Below are 6,129 nucleotides of genomic sequence, written 5' to 3' on the forward strand. Positions count from 1 at the left end.
TGTTCGTCCCCCAGCAGGCTCCAGGAGGAAAACTGTAAACAGCATCATGGTAGCTTTTCATTGCCACGACCTAGAAGAACTGGGGGGAGAGATGGTGAATTTCTCATCCAAAGATAGCATCTCTCTACATCCTTTGATCTTTATAGATGGAATGATTTGCTTCAAAATAATACAGAGCAAGTGAAAAGGGGTGGGAGGATAGATTAGACTCACCACGCTGAGTGGATGGGCCACTGGGACATGGGGCATTTTTTTTAAACTACTAAATAATTGTTGTTTTTAAACAATAAAAAGAAGAACTTCCCTGGTGGTCCAGTGGCTAAGTCTGCACGCTCCCAATACAAGAGGCTTGGGTTCAATCCTTGCTCAGGGAACTAGATCCCACATGCCACAACTAAACTAAAGGCCCCGCAAACTGCACCTAAGACCCAGTGCAACCCAAAAAAAAAAAAAAGTTAAATAAATACAAGATTTTAAAAATATAATATCCAAGGCCCAATATGTATCAAAAGGCTTTTTATGGTCCATATTCTTTCATCAGGTCTTCCCTGGTAGCTCCGCTGGCTAAGAATCTGCCTGTAATGCAGGAAATCCCGGTTCAATTCCTGGGTCGGGAAGATCCCCTGGCAAAAGGAATAGGCTACCCACTCCAGTATTCTTGGGCTTCCCTGGTGGTTCAGATGGTAAAGAATTCGCCTGCAATGTGGGAGACCTGGGTCCTATCCCTGGGTTGGGAAGATCCCCTGGAGGAAATGGCAACCCACTCCAGTATTCATGCCTGGAAAATCCCCATGGACAGAGGAGCCTAGCCTACAGTCCATGCAGTCACAAAGAATTGGACATGGCTGAGTGACTAAGCACAGCACAGCACTTTCTTTCACCAAGCAGTTCCACTTATAGGAATTTAGCATAAAGAGATGCACTGCAGATTAGTAGAAAGATGTGTGTCATTTATAACAGCCCAAAATTGAAAACAACCAAGATGTCCAGCAAAAAGAGACTGCTTAAAATTATTTATGGGATACTAAGCAGTTGTTTTTTCAAAAAGGATGATAAGAAAATAAATAATAAACTTCTTAAGAAAAAATATCTGCACTTTAAGTTACAAAAGGATAGTTTCTCTGACATGTGAAAAGCTCCTGCAGATCAACAATTCCAAAAAAAAAAGGAAAAGAATATGAAAAAGTGTGTGTGTGTGTATATTTGCACAGTTAAGCAAAGACACACTTTGTAACATATCCTATTGGGAATGAAAACTATTACAGCTTCCATAAGGGAACTGAACAGTATTCATAGATATTATAATACCTGTATCTATAGCAATATATATTGCTAAATTGACCCAGCAATGCCAGTTACAGCAATTTATTCAACACACATAAAACAAAGGATGAACAAGCTTTTTCACTACAGCACTATTAGTGATAGGAAAAGACTGGAAACAACCTAAATGTCTAATAGTAGGAGATTAATTAAATATATTGAATGAAATTAACACAAGAAGTATAAACAGGGACCAAAAGTAACCATGAGAACATGAACACCTGGTCCATCCACAATCCTAACCTGACCCTGAGATTCCACAGGGAATGAATTTGGGTTGAAGCCAGTTTTTCCTAGACTCCAAGGGGCGGAGCAACTCCAAATAGCTTCTTGCTTGCTTGCTTGCTAAGTCATTTAAGACATGTCCGACTGTGTGTGACCCTATGAGCTGGAGCATACCAGGCCCCTCTGTCCATGGGATTTCTCTAGACAAGAATACTGGAGTGGGTTGCCATGACCTTCTCCAGGGGATCTTCACTAGCATCTCCACTAGCACCACCTGGGAAGCCCAAACAGCATCTTGGGGACATGCAAACCCTGAAGTCAATTTTTATATTCTAACCTGGAAAGATGGCCGTAAGACACTATTATGCTGGGGTTGGGGGTGGTGAGTTACAGAATATATATATATATATATTATTAATGCATGATCTCATTTCCATCTCAAATTTAAATATCGTGTATCGTGTTAGTAAACACATAGGAAAAAACTGGAAGAGTATACACCAAGCCATGAAAGCAGTTAAGTGCCTACCACGTGCTAAGTGCTGAGAACTTACAGACAAATAAAGGATCAGAATGTCAATTCCACGAAAGAATAGAGACCGGCTGTTGTGTTCTCTGTTTTAGCTCCAGGGTCTGGCACTTAATATGCATGGGATGGAAGGAAGCAAGAGAGAGAGGGAGGAAAGATGGAAGGGAAAAAAGAGAAAAGAAGAAAGGGAGGGAAGAAGGGAGGAAAGGAAAGAGTCCCCACTCCCCCATTGCCCACAGTTGCTCACAGCCTTGTGTAGACACAGGCGTGAGCCGATGAGACAGGGCAGAGCAGAGAACTCTGGGAGAACAGGGCTCTGAGCTGGTAGGGCCTTTGCATAAACTGTCTCTTATCCATACATCGTGCATGCGTACCTAGTCACTTCATTCGTGTCTGACCCTTTGCTACCCCATAGACTGTAGCCCGCCAGGCTTCTCTGTCCATGGGATTCTCCAGGCAAAAATACTGCGGTGGTTGCCATGCCCTCCTCCAGGGAATCTTCCTGACCCGGGATCGAACCCACGTCTCCTGTGTCTCCTGCATTGCAAGCACATTCTTTACCTGCTGAGCCATCAGGGAAGCCTCACCCATCACCCCCTCTTTCAACAACAGAGAAATCAGTTGTAAAGTCACAGGCACAGAGCCCCTTTTAGCTTATCCAGCTGCTGGGAGCCTCTTCTTAGGGGCATGCTTGGTTCCATAAATGAGAACCAGATTATCCAAACTGCTTTGGGGCCGGGGTGCTGGTAATGTATGCCTCCAAACTGGATTTTAGAGAGCCAGAAACTCTTGGGGAATGAGGCATTTTGTTAATTGCTCAGAGACTGGCCTCAGACAACTCAAACATGACACCTAATGTCACTATGAGGAACTACACAGGAATCCTAAATAGTGGTTCTGGGAAAACAGGGAGCCCCCCTGGATCCTTGTCTTTCATCCTTTTCCAGTTAGCTCTGTGAGGTTCTCGAAGGAGAAGCCATGCTAAACATGGAGAGTTTGCCAGGGTTGTATGAAAAGATTCTCTGACTCAAAAACCTGCCCAAAGTGAAATGAACACATCCTTGGCCATGGGGTGCTATAGTTTTTCTCTGTCCAGATAAGCTGGTGATGATTTCATGACTACGTTCTTCTCTGATTCCTTTCTTTTCTTTTTTTTTCAGAAAAATTCACATTACTATCAAATCAGAACACATAATTCCACAAGCTGTCAGATTATCTAAAAAGAATGACCGCAAAAAATGGCACAAATAAGACCTTTTATTTGTCGCCATTAAAAGTCTGAATTTAAAAAAAAATTATTGGAGAGGTGGCTCATATCCATCAGTTTGTTCAGCTTTAGTACCTGTCTCATGCCCAGTAGCTTTTCCAGAACTCCTCCCTTCACCATGTAGCTCCATGAGTTTTTCTAATTCAAATTTGGGCTTCTCCAGCATTTTTACTTTTCTAACAGATACATCATGGAGATGGAGTGGAAAGCCTGGCAAGAATTTTCTATGTTTTTTCCAATGCTGTCTGGAGTCGATGTATTTTTTAAATTATTTATTTACGCATGGTAGTTTTGGCTGTGCTGGGTCTTCATTGCTATGCTCTGGCTTTCTCTAGTTGTGGCGAGCGGGGGCTACTCTTCATTGCAGCACGTGGAGTTTCTCATTGTGGAGGCTTCTCATTGCGGAGCACAGGCTCTAGGTGCACGGGCTTCAGGAGTTGCAGCACACGGGCTCAGTAGTTGCGGCTTATGGGACTCCAGAGTGCAGGCTCAGTAGTTGTGGGACATGAGCTTAGTTGCCCTGCAGCATGTGGGATCTTCCCTGACCAGGGATTGAACTGGTGTCCCGGCATTGGCAGGCAGATTCTTAGCCACTGCACCAACAAGGAAGCCCTGGAATCAATTTATTGGCCACCTTTTTCAAGTCATTTATCTGTATCTCTCGGGCCATGATTTCCATCAACCTCTTACAGGTCTGGTGGACCTTTTGGTGCTGGGCATAGAAGTCTTCCAAATCTGATTGTTGCATTTTTTTAGTAAAACCCACATAGAACAGATGAAGCAAATAACCATCGATAATCTTGACATCAACATGAGCTTCAATCATGGTCTGCCATTTTTTTAACCATGGAGCATATTTTGTCACTGATGAGATCCAGGCCATGGAAATGAGGCAGTTTCTGCCCTGAACATCCTCAGTAATGAGTTTGAATTTTCTCAATGCAACTTCATCATCCTACAGATCAACAAGGGTCACTTCAAAAACACAACCCTTGAGGCCATCAGATACGATTCTGGTTCCTTGAGATCTCATGACAAGTGTTGTCCCAATAATTCTTACACTGAATGAGGCTGGTGCTTTCACATCATACCAATCTTTCTTAAAAAATGGGTTGACTTTTTCATCTTGGCTCCCTTTTTACCACCTTTCATAAGGCTCTTGTTCTTGTCAACTGCCATGGTGCTGCTCAGAGAGCCAACTGATTCTTTTCTGACAGTATTTGCTCAATGACAATTGCACTTGAATAGCAGGAACCTAAAACCTTTCCGGAGACTAACAGTTGAGGAGGGCATTTCAAATCCCAAAGAAAGGCAATGCCAAAGAATGCTCAAACTACCACACAATTGCACTCATCTCACACGCTAGTAAAGTCATGCTCAAAATTCTCCAAGTCAGGCTTCAGCAATACGTGAACCATGAAATTTCAGATGTTCAAGCTGGTTTTAGAAAAGGCAGAGGAACCAGAGATCAAATTGCCAACATCCGCTGGATCATGGAGAAAGCAAGAGAGTTCCAGAAAAACATCTATTTCTGCTTCATTGACTATGCCAAAGCCTTTGACTGTGTGGATCACAATAAACTGTGGAACATTCTGAAAGAGATGGGAATCCCAGACCACCTGACCTGCCTCTTGAGAAACCTGTATGCAGGTCAGGAAGCAACAGTTAGAACTGGACATGGAACAACAGACTGGTTCCAAACAGGAAAAGGGGTACATCAAGGCTGTATATTGTCACCCTGTTTATTTAACTTATATGCAGAGTACATCATGAGGAACGCTGGGCTGGAAGAAGCACAAGCTGGAATCAAGATTGCCAGGAGAAATATCAATAACCTCAGATATGCAGATGATACCACCCTATGGCAGAAAGTGAAGAGGAACTAAAAAGCCTCTTGATGAAAGTGAAAGAGGAGAATGAAAACGTTGGCTTGAAGCTCAACATTCAGAAAACAAAGATCATGGCATCTGGTCCCATCACTTCATGGGAAATAGATGGGGAAACAGTGGAAATGGTGTCAGACTTTGTTTTTTGGGGCTCCAAAATCACTGAAGATGGTGATTGAAGCCATGAAATTAAAAGATGCTTACTCCTTGGAAGGAAAGTTATGACCAACCTAGACAGCATATTAAAAAGCAGAGACATTACTTTGCCAACCAAGGTCCATCTAGTCAAGGCTATGGTTTTTCCAAGAGTCATGTATGGATGTGAGAGTTGGACTGTGAAGAAAGCTGAGCACCGAAGAATTGATGCTTTTGAACTGTGGTGCTGGAGAAGACTCTTGAGAGTCCCTTGGACTGCAAGGAGATCCAACCAGTCCATTCTAAAGGAGATCAATCCTGGGTGTTCATTGGAAGGACTGATGCTAAAGCTGAAACTCCAATACTTTGGCCACCTCATGCGACGAGTTGATTCACTGGAAAAGACTCTGATGCTGGGAGGGATTGGGGGCGGGAGGAGAAGGGGACGACAGAGAATGAGATGGCTGGATGGCATCACCGACTCGATGGAGGTGGATTTGAGTGAACTCCGGGAGCTGGTGATGGACAGGGAGGCCTGGTGTGCTGCGGTTCATGGGGTCACGGAGAGTCGGACACGACTGAGCGACTGAACTGAATTGAACTGACCTTCAGTCAGTTACTGGGTTGGGCCTCACAGAGTCCTGCTTCCACCAGGGCCACTATGGTGGAGGCATTTCCCTCCATAAACCAGAGCGACCGCTCTCATATTAAAGGTGGAAAATCAGAAGCCACCATATAAATATATATATATATATGGGCTGCCC

The 6,129-nt window shown here is 43.6% G+C and overlaps 1 pseudogene; it reads right to left on the reverse strand.

Annotated features, from left to right (window-relative positions):
* Nucleotides 1–3,372: 3,372 nt before the first annotated feature.
* On the reverse strand, nt 3,373–4,523 carry LOC129545093 (small ribosomal subunit protein eS1-like; annotated as a pseudogene).
* Nucleotides 4,524–6,129: the final 1,606 nt, after the last annotated feature.

This window comes from Moschus berezovskii, chromosome 27 (assembly GCF_049115385.1).
Source record: "Moschus berezovskii isolate FMDL1 chromosome 27, NW_MosBer_1.0, whole genome shotgun sequence".
Taxonomy (NCBI): Eukaryota; Metazoa; Chordata; class Mammalia; order Artiodactyla; family Moschidae; genus Moschus; species Moschus berezovskii.